General features: G+C 33.0%; 1 pseudogene; it reads left to right on the top strand.

Moving 5' to 3' along the window:
- Nucleotides 1-1,846: 1,846 nt before the first annotated feature.
- LOC25494729 (probable glycosyltransferase At5g03795) lies at nucleotides 1,847-9,145 on the top strand (annotated as a pseudogene).
- The last annotated feature ends 2,172 nt before the right edge of the window (nucleotides 9,146-11,317 follow it).

Here is an 11,317-nt window from a genome sequence, read left to right as displayed (position 1 = left end):
ACGTGAGAAAAGTCGAATGGTCGTTTCATAAGTTAACATTCACCTTATCTTGGCAAACAAAATAATGTCATCCGCAAAAGCCAAGTATCACATGCACCAATAGAGTACGAAACCTTTACATCTTAGTTCAAATAACACTACAAGATATCACTTTACAATAGTATTCTTTGACTCAACCTATTATCTTATCAAACCTTCTCCATACATGGAGCTTATGTTATTCCTGCATAAAGCGCCGTCCACATTAAGTTAAAACAATCTATAAGAAGACCTTATACAAGATTTGTAATTTGGGTCACACGTATTAGAATGCGAAGAAATGTGATTTCTAAACTCCTTATCAATCAATATTATATAAAATGTGTATAGTTTTGGATAGCATACAAAATGTTATCCTTAAAAATGTCCTATTTTATTAATTGTTAGACGAAATGACAATAATCATTGGCAACTCAAACACATAAATGACAAATCCAGAGTTGAGAACCTCAATCATGATATCCTTCCTACTTAATAACTTCAACGTTTTTACCGGTTGAGGCAAACTTTTGAACCACTCTCTATGTAACTTTTGATATGTATTTTTTACATACAAACTGTACAATTCAAAATCATAATTGAAGAGCCGATCAACAAAATTGCACCAAAACAGTAGTCTCCCTCCATCAACCTCGTTCTCTCCTTATCCAGTTCTCATGTCATTAGCTTCAGTGTTAGTCATTCATTTGGAAATGATGGCAAGCAAAATGAACCTGAAATGGATACTACTAGCATGGAAAATATTGAAACAAAAACAATCCTATCATACTCATTATTTTGCATAATTAATTAAACAATTGGCCCGTCAAATATCGCGATTGTGTGATTTTAGTCCTCACTATTTTTTAGTGATTTTGATATTTTATGTTTTCACTTCAATAATTGGTAGTCTCCCTTATAATCTCTTTCAAAATTTATGCCGTTGTGACATGACTTTCCTTTAAAATTAAAAAACAGAAAATCAACAGTTTTTTATTTTTTTTATTTTTTATAATCATCCATCTTGATTTTGGACTATGCTTAGAATCGTGAGATTCTTTGGACATTTTACAATCTTTGACTTTTCAGATTTTGCCAACTTCATTACCTGAAATGAAGTTCCTTTTATAGAGTTTAAGATGAGATCAGTTGAAAAAAGGTTGTTGGAGACATACATTGGAGTTGCACTTGATATTGAGAGCAGAGTACAACTTTATATGTTATCATTATATATAAACTCAGATTTTAGAGATGACGTTCATTCTATTCTTCATAAGATGATGAGATACTTTGGTCCGCTAACTAGACTATCTTCTGCTTTAATGTTGAGATGTTGTTGAACATTTTACTAGTAGGTATTATTTAAAGAGTAGAAAACAACAAAATTTAATATTTTAATACTTTAAATTAATAGTATAATCGAAAGAGAAAAAAATTACACAAAAACTAGCTATCAAATCTAGATTTCTCATTTGAAGAAGTAGTTGATGGATTTTTCTTTTCTAGTTCTATTTTTTTTTTTTTTTTAAATTAGTAACGAATGGAAGAAAATTTTCAGAAGTGATTATTTTGTTTAAAACAAACTATAATCAACAACATGTATGTTTGGTATTATGGTCACAATAATTGATTTTGTTTGAATTTTTTATGTAAAATTGATGGTGACAACTAGGGTACCCATGGAAGAATGATAGGTAAGACCAATTTTTTTATGTAAAATTGATGGTGACAAGTAGAATTAATTTTACAACTTCTATAATCACTTTTGATCATCAAAATAAAAACCAAACATAAGAGAATAACAGTTTCCAAAAATGATTTTTTTTCTAAAAGTGATTATTTATTTTTGAGTAAATGGAAAAAAGAAGAGGAAAACAGGCAGTAAAGCAGAGATGAAACAGTTAAAGAAGTTTCCATTGACAAGCAAAGCTTCTTCTTCTTCACATCACATCACAGATCCATCTGAATCATCATCATCATCATCATCATCTTCTTCTTCATTACTTATGATGTCTTCCGTGAAGCAAAATCAACAACAATCTTCATTCCACACTCTCTTCTCTCTCCGTGGTTCACTCCTAACCCTAGCAATCCTCACTCATCTTTCATTCACCTATCTTTCTCTCAAATACTCAACCCCTTCATCTCAGGTACACAAAATCGAAATCCAAACCCAACCCTTTTCCAAATTTTCTATCTTTCGATGACCCTTTTGGTTTTTTGTTGTTTCTTAGGTGTCAGTATCAGTTGCAAATCTTGTAGATGCAGTAAAAAATGAAGATGAAGTAAACAAAAATTAAAATCTAAACCCAACCCATTTCTAAATTTTGCATTTTTTATGGTTTTTTTTATGATTTTTTGATGGCCCTTTTGGTTTTTTGTTTTTTAGGTGCCAGTTACTGTGAAGGTGGTAGATGCTGGAAGAAATGAGGAGGAAGATGATGGTGGTGATGAATTTGGTGATGTGTATCATTCACCACGAGTGTTCAAGTTGAATTTCGCGGAGATGGAGAAGAAGTTCAAGGTTTATATATATCCAGATGGGGATTCCAAGACTTTTTATCAGACGCCGAGGAAGCTTACTGGAAAGTATGCTAGCGAGGGGTATTTCTTTCAGAATATTAGGGAGAGTCGGTTTCGGACTCTTGATCCTGATCAGGCTCATTTGTTTTTCATTCCCATTTCATGTCACAAGATGCGTGGAAAGGTATAGCAATCACATTTTGGATTTCCCATTTATTTGCAATTGATTTATTACTTGGTTTTTAGTTGCTGTGTTGCAATCATTAAATATCGCAGAGAATCACACTTAAATGCAGTCTGAATCACAGTGTGTTGTTTGTGATTGCAAAGGCATGAAAAAAAACTATTGCATAGAACCTTATGTCTTGTTCCCTACTATGATAGTAAATAGTGTTAACGGTTGTGTTTGCGCTGTGATCCTTGATACTACGGAGAACCGTTTTTAAATGCGGCCTTAATCACGACTTTATTCTCGTTTCGGAAACATAAACAATCATCCGGTTGCAGGCTTAGGACCTTTATTTAAAACCTTGTTCCCCACCGAAAATATACCAAAATTGTCGCCAATTGCTTTCCACCAATTCTACGGGGTGAACTGTGTTAACTGTTTTCTGAGTATCTTTGCATCTGTTAAGTGGAAAACAAACTATAGTAACTGTGTCTAATTCTATAGTAGTGTGCTAAGTTTTATCCTTTTAAAACCCTGCCCCTGAGATGGAAATAATCGAATATTTATTCATGATTTGTTACCGTGGTGCTATAAATACATAACTAAAATGGTGGGACCCCTTTCCGGACCCTGCGTATGCGGGAGGTTTAGTGCACCGAGTTGCCCATTTGTTACAATGGTGCCATAAATACATAACTAAAAAGGAAATGATAAGTAATAAGAAAGGTTTTGAATGTTTGACCTGGATGTTTAAGTGCCTGCTTCTTGGTGGAATGTAGTCAGTCTCATGTTTGGATAACATGCAGGGCACATCTTATATGAATATCAGTAAAAAGCTTGATGTCATCGTTGCCTTGAATGTGGTCTCATCTTAGGCTTTTATTAACAGGATAAAACTTATATCTAGATTCTTATGTCCTCTATGTCATGTTCCCCACTAACAACTACCAAAACTGTCACTAATTGCTTCCCACCGCTTCTAAGGTGTGAACTGTGTTAACTATTTTCTGAGTATTTTTGCATCTGTTTAATGAAAACCCATAGCAATGGTATCTATGTTAATGTTATGTACCGAAGTTATGTCCTTTTAAACCCCTGCTTCTGAGATTGAAATAATTGATTGTTTGTTCGCAATTTGTCACCAAGAGGCTGTAAATTTACAGCTAAAAAGGAAATTATTAGTAAGAAAGTTTTAGAATGTTTAGCTTGGATGTGCAAGTCCCTGCTTCTAGGTGGAATCTACTCAGTCTCATGCTTGGATATTATGCAGGGCACATCCTACGACAATATGACGATAATTGTACAAAATTACGTGGAAAGCTTGATATCCAAGTATCCTTATTGGAACAGAACCTTGGGTGCTGATCACTTCTTTGTCACTTGTCATGATGTTGGTGTAAGGGCAACAGAAGGACTTCCATTACTTGTGAAGAATTCCATTCGAGCAGTGTGCTCCCCAAGCTATGATGTTGGATTCATTCCACACAAAGATGTTGCTCTCCCTCAAGTGCTGCAGCCATTTGCTCTTCCAGCTGGGGGGAATGATGTAGAAAATAGGTGAAGCCTCTTCAGATTTACTTTTTTTTTTTTTTTGCCTCTTCCATTTAGCTAGATTACTATACCAAAATTGGTTCAAATTATGTTTTGTGGATCAAACTTTTCTTTTTTATATTGTTATCATCATGTTATTTTAAGTTTCGTGTCAATCTTGTTGTGGTCTTTTATCTAAACTTAGTCACAGTACACACGCCTTTAGTTTCTAAAATGATCTATAGTTGCACGTCAATTTCAAAATTTGTTTGACCTGGTTTAACATTACGAACCTTGTGGGTCTTAATATTTTCCTTGGAGTAATAATATTTTCCATTGTGAAAATTTGATATTTGTGGTTTGCAGGACTAGTCTTGGATTTTGGGCTGGTCATCGCAACTCTAAAATTAGAGTTATTCTTGCACGTGTATGGGAAAATGACACAGAACTTGATATTTCAAATAACCGAATTTAGTAGAGCTACCGGGCATCTAGTGTACCAGAAAAGATTTTACAGCACTAAGTTTTGTATATGCCCTGGTGGATCACAGGTTAATAGTGCTCGAATAGCAGATTCTATCCATTATGGATGCATACCTGGTAAGTCAACCTTTCTGATATTTTTTAACCTTTTAATTTTGTGGTTGCTTATATTGAGCTTCTCAAAACTGCATGCTTATATGACAAATGACAATGCTAGCATATACGAACATGATACTTATTCCTGAATGGTTTTTGGCCATGTTTGGATAAACAACTTAATTAAGTGTTTATGTTTAAGCTATTTCTATAACAAAAGCTAAAATAAAGTCAAATTGTTTATTGTCATAAGCTCTCTCAAACAGCCTCACAAGTGTTTATGCCAGTAGATAATTTCAAATAAGTCAAGCCAAACTAGTCCTTTGTCATGTTAAATTTACCTTGCATTTGTTGTATATCGGTTATTGGTTAACAAACATATGTGATCCCTATCCTTTTCCATATTGATTAACCTTTTGTGAAGCAGTTCACAAACATTTTCTAAGAGATTAGAACATATTTGATTCAGAACCAGTTTTAAACCTTAAGATTTAACCAAATAAAATAAAAAAATGAACAAGAATTATAATTTATAATATAAAAACATTAATATCAAGCCGGTAATTTCTCCCATAATCTAAATTATTTCATCAACAAATATTGAGGGTGAAAAAAGATGTTTTGGGGGGATCAAAAATGCCTGATCAGATTTGAATGCTAAAAAGAATAAAATGGAAACACATAATTTTTCTATGCATGCATAAGGATAAAAAAATTGACTTAGAGTTGCAATGACAATTCAAGTTTGCACGACAAACAAATTCAAGCATCTGGTGAAATGAAATTTTGTTGAATTTCGAGTGGAGGAACCAAAATATCATTCGCATTGTATCACACAAAGCAACAAAAGAAGACAATTCCTAACTACAATGTCTGCAAATCATTGATTTCAAGTCTCTTGATAGAACTTAGGGATTTCAATGAAAAACAACTGTGAATTATTGGTGGAAATGTGGTGAGCAAAGCTCTACAATGGAATAAACTTAACAGAAAAGAGAAGATACCAGAGTCCTAAGACTACTTCCAGAGCATTTCTGCTCCTGACCCAGATAAATTCTCTCCTAATTGACTAAGTATTTTTCTTAAGGGAAATGCTCATTGTTACGGAATATTAAAATATAAACACACAAGAGTGTTGTACTCCGTTGATTTTCACCACAACCATGTGCTTGATTTCCGTCAAAGACGGACATGATAATTTTTAGCTTATCTTAAAGATGACACATACACATCCTTGCTTTTCTTGTGTTAATTATTTCGTAATATCCAGCACTGCTCTTTTCTTAATGCCTCCCATACCTCCCAACTCTCCTTGTAACAAACTCGTCCCTTGAAATCAGATTTCAAGGGAAGGTGTAAGAGTGTGAGGCCTGTGATTTGGGCCCACTGATTCAGTTAACATATCTATTGGGAGCTAGTGTCCTATCACCTCTCCCGTACTGTTTCTAGCAAAGAGTATATCAGTATTTGTGAACAACTCATAGCCTCGTATTCATTAGATGAATGGCTTGGGTTCTTATAATTTGGGGTTTTAAGGTTTGAGTTTATGATTTGTATAGTATTTGTTATTGGATTTGTTAGATAGTTATGGTTGAGTTATGACCAGTTAATCGTTTTTACCCCAATATTCAATTACAGACACTGAACTTGTTTATAAAATAGGCTGAAGTTCTTGAACTGGTTTTGATAATATAGTTTTTTTATGGTTTAGTGTAGCTTGGTTTACAAATTGCTTTGTTTTTCTGGACCTTATGGAATAGAATTCCCACCATTGGTACCGAGAAGCATGACCAGTCCTTCACATCAACCATTACATCTTGCAATCCTTCCTTTTTATTGTGCTGAGGGGATGGGGGTTAGTTGTGGAATACAAAGAGTGCCTTGGAATCACAGTTTAGGAGTCCTAAGCTAAGGTTGAAACAGTGTTGTCAAACGCGGATTGCAGAAAATAGCAGTTTGTTCAAATTCAGCTATCTACCGTTATAGTGCCACTATAGTTGGTATTTGACATCACTTTGTACTAAATAGTGTTTCACGAAACAATAGTGGTGTGTTCAACTTCCGTTACGCCATAGCAGCTACCTGCTCCGTCCCTAATTATATGATATTTTGTTCATTTCACACAAATTAAGAAGTGTAATTAATATTGTATGGGAACATGAAATTATAAGTCATTTTACAAAATTATCCTTCACTAATGGCATATGAAATATAAATTAAAGAATTGAAAGAAGAGAGTTGTAAATAGTTGAGGGTATAGTAGGAAAAGTAGCATTTAATGCTTCATCGGTATTGTAGTGCGACTTATAATTTGGGACAAATTTTTTCTCCAAAATGACTTATAATTTGGGACGGAGGGAATATTTGACAACACTGGGTCAGAGTACTTTATTATTGGGTGATAATAAATCTCAAATTCAATAATACCCCACCTATCCAATTGAACATATACTTGGGTGATAATAAATTTCAAATTCGATTATAACTCACCGATCGAATTGCACGTATACTCCTGCCCAATTGTTACACGCGTGACATTTAAACTATAACTTGATCTGAATGATTTATCATTGAATGGCGTCCGGATCCTCTCCATTTCCTCTGAAAATGGGGATCGGCATTTCCTTTCCTTGCGGAACGACACATGGCATAAGTGGAAACCAAAGGTTGAGATCTATTCTTTCTTTCTTTAAAACAATTAAAATTATTAAATAATAATAAAAGAATTCAAACAATATTCAACAAAATCAGTTGCCAAATTTTGCGAGAAAATGATATTTGGTGTGGCTGGGATTGATCCTGAAAGAAGAGCAGGGCTAATTAAGGTTAGAACCTGTGCACGATTGGTTAATTATAACATGTATATGTAAACATGCAATTTCTTCATGTCAGATGAGTTTGTGATGGTTGTAGGACACTTGTTTTGAAAGCATAAGAACGCAGCACCATAACTAATTATATACTTAATCATGTCAGATGAGTTTTTGATGGTATCCAATTCAAACATCATAGAAAAACGCAGCACCATGATTGTTGTTATCAAATTTGGCAACTGAATTTGTTCAATATTAATTGAATTCTTTTATTATTTAATAATTTTAATTGGTTTTAAAGAAAGAATAGATCTCAACCTTTGGTTTTCACTTATGCCATGTGTCATTCCGCAAGGAAAGGAAATGCCGATCCCCATTTTCAGAGGAAATGGAGAGGATCCGGACACCATTGAATGTTTAATTTTGACTCTGATGTGTTGCCCTTAAGGATGAATTTGGGATATGAGTCTTTACACAACCATGTAACTGACCTGAAGCTAATGTTGTTTGCAGTGATATTGTCAAATTACTATGACCTTCCTTTTAATGATATTCTTGACTGGAGAAAATTTGCTGTTGTACACAACGAGAGTGATGTATACCAGCTTAAACAAATCCTCAAAAACAAATCGCAGGATGAGTTTATTGCACTTCATAATAATTTAGTAAAGTGATCTTCTCATTACTTCATTTCAAGAAATATTTCAATGCTACGTGCTTAAATTTTACTCTGGAATTTCTTATTATTTATGTCTTTTGTAAAGTCATCACTTATCAGTATGTTAGGTTGGTATATAACCCCCCAAAAAAAAATTACACTTAAAAATTTGAAGAAAAAAATAGTTTAAAGACTATGGAATGACAGTGTAAAACTTGTTTACATAATCAATCTAATTAGATCTTGTCATATAGATGTTTGTTGACATATTTTAAGAATTAATATAATATAGTGACATAGAGCAATTTAGTTGTATGATTCTGTAAAAATGATTTATGTTGTTAATGCATACTGCTTAGTGATTGAACTCAAAAAGTTAATATGTAAAGTTGGCAATTGAATTTTTTCTTGATATGGCGGAACTCACAAGAAAGTTATCTCATCTTGTATCAGATTCAGAAACACTTCCAGTGGAATTCGCCTCCAGTCAGATATGATGCTTTCCATATGGTTATGTATGACCTCTGGTTACGCCATCACACCATCCAATACTGATTCTAAGGGCTTGGTTGTTTCTGCAGTAGATGAATGTCCAACGCGCATCAGGATCAAAACTACAGTTTATAGCTTCTGGTAAATCATGGCCGATCGGCAACTGAATACAAGTTGAGCTTGTGTGGAAGTGAAACCAAACAAAGATCAAGACTCACTCTTGTTTTGTATACTCCCTTTACTTCAGTTATAGTAACCCAGAGAGGCACTGTAAATAACTACGTTACAGTTTTGTATGTAACAGCTAGTTTTTCGATATTTTTGCATCTGCTAAGTTTTATATTTATTATTATTTATTTGCTATGAAGCTTTTTGTTGCGTTGAAAATTCAGGCTGGTGCAATTTTTAGTGTTCAAAATTCAAATTCAGTCTAACGTGAATCATACCAGACTTAAGTAAAACAATGTCATTGTAATATCAAAATTAATTTTGAAGAATCAACTAAAGAAAGAGTAGTACTTAAAATTAAAAATATAGCATCTAACTTAATTTGAAGGATATACAAAAATCTTAAAACTTAATACAATTATATCAATAAATAATTCAATTGCAAACTTTACATAATAACTTTTTTTGAGTTCAACCACTATGCAATATGCCTAGGCTAACCTATTTGTTAGAAAAATATCATACTCATTGTTCTATACTTCTATTTTCTAATTACCATCTCAAGAATAGATTTAAAATGTAAGACAAGAAAATTACAGATGTCTCGTAACCTGTAAGTGCAAGCGAGATGGTAAAAAGACCGTGAGATATTCTGTTTTTTCAGGAGGATGGGAGTTCGAATCCACAATATCATTCTTCAAAGCAAAATACTTCCCTAGTGGTGACTTCCTTGATTTGAGTATTGGACATAACACAAGTTATGTTTGGCACAACATTTGGAGTTTGAAGTTTGGGTACAAATGTAGTATAGGTACAGATTCTCATATTCCGTACATCGATCAATAAACCTGTCAATTTGAATCCGGTCTTGAATCATTTAAAAGTGTCCGACTTAATCTTATATAACATAAAGGTTTGGAATGAGAATGTTAGAGAAGTGTTGCAAACATCTCTGTTTGATTATGTGCAAAATGACAAACTGATATGGAAATATGAAAAGAACCGGATGTACTCAGTGAGGAGTGCCAATTGATGTGGAGAGCATAATAGGGATGTACTCAAAATTGTCTCCCGACAAGAATCTGGTTGCGTAGAGGTGTGAATGGTCCGAATAATTGTGTGCTTTGTGACTCCAGCGTTGAAGATAATATGCATCTACTTTTCATTTGCCAAATTAGTATTTAATGTTGGCGAAGAATTGGTATATGGAAAAGTATGGTTCAGGTTTTGAATTCTACCAAGTCTGTGGCTGAGAAGCGAGAATATCTCTGATATTCTGCAACTTTTAAATTCAAACAAAAATGCCTTATTTGCTTGCATTCTTTAGTCGATATGGAAGCTAAAAAATTATGTGATTTAGAGAAATGAAATTGTTCAAAGGAATGCAGTCTGCGAACGGGGTATATGTTTGTTATCAAGTTGGCGGAACAAGCAAGAAACTCGATGAGGTACAACACTAAAATCCAGACCCAAGACAGTCTTGTATGGTTACGACCACCTACATGATGTTATAAGTGCAACGTCGACGCTTCACTTTCCACATCTTGAAACAAAGTTGGTATTGGTGTTTGTGTCAGAGATGATCAATGTCAATTTGTTCTGGCTAAAGCCGAGTTTCACCATTAACTGATATTAATGTTGGATGAGTTTGACCTTGGTCCTATTATCTGAGATTGTAAATATTTTTTCTCATCTTTTTTCACAAACTCTAACCTTGCTCGAGTATCCACGTCTTTAGTTAGCCTCCATATTTTTATCGATATTCCTATATGTATTCAGAATTTGATTATTAATTTGGGTTAATAGGTCTTTACCCCTCTGTAATATAGGGCACTTTTGGTTTTGCCCCCTGTAAATTTTTTTTTTTAGATTCCGTCCTTGTAAAATGAAGATTCTTCAAGATTGCCCCCTAAGCCCTGTGACTCAGCAGAATCTATGATGTGGCATTTTTTTTTATTTTTCAATTTTTTTTTGGATGCCAAGTGTAAAAAATAATTTACATGTCATTTATAATTAAAAAAAATAAAAAAATCTATTTTTTTTTTTAAAAACGAAAAAATATTTTAAAAATCAGAAAAAAAAAATTACAAATTTTTTTTTCAAAAACTTATAAAATTGAAATTTTTATTTTTAAAATGAAGTTCCAGATTTTTATTAAAATACTTCCTAATTCCAGATTCTTTTTAAAAATCTATTTTTTTTAAAAATCGAAAAAAAATCTCAGATATTTTTAAAAAATTAAGTTCCGGATTTTTGTTAAAATCAGAAAAAACATTCAGATTTTTTTAATTAGATTTTAAAATAAAAAAAATATTTTATATTTCAAAATCTTTATTCCAGAAATTTTATAAATTCTTTTTTGAAATT

The sequence above is a fragment of the Medicago truncatula genome, chromosome 5 (assembly GCF_003473485.1).
Source record: "Medicago truncatula cultivar Jemalong A17 chromosome 5, MtrunA17r5.0-ANR, whole genome shotgun sequence".
NCBI lineage: Eukaryota > Viridiplantae > Streptophyta > Magnoliopsida > Fabales > Fabaceae > Medicago > Medicago truncatula.
Note: the sequence above shows the minus strand (reverse complement) of the source record. Positions and strands in the feature narration are given on the sequence as shown.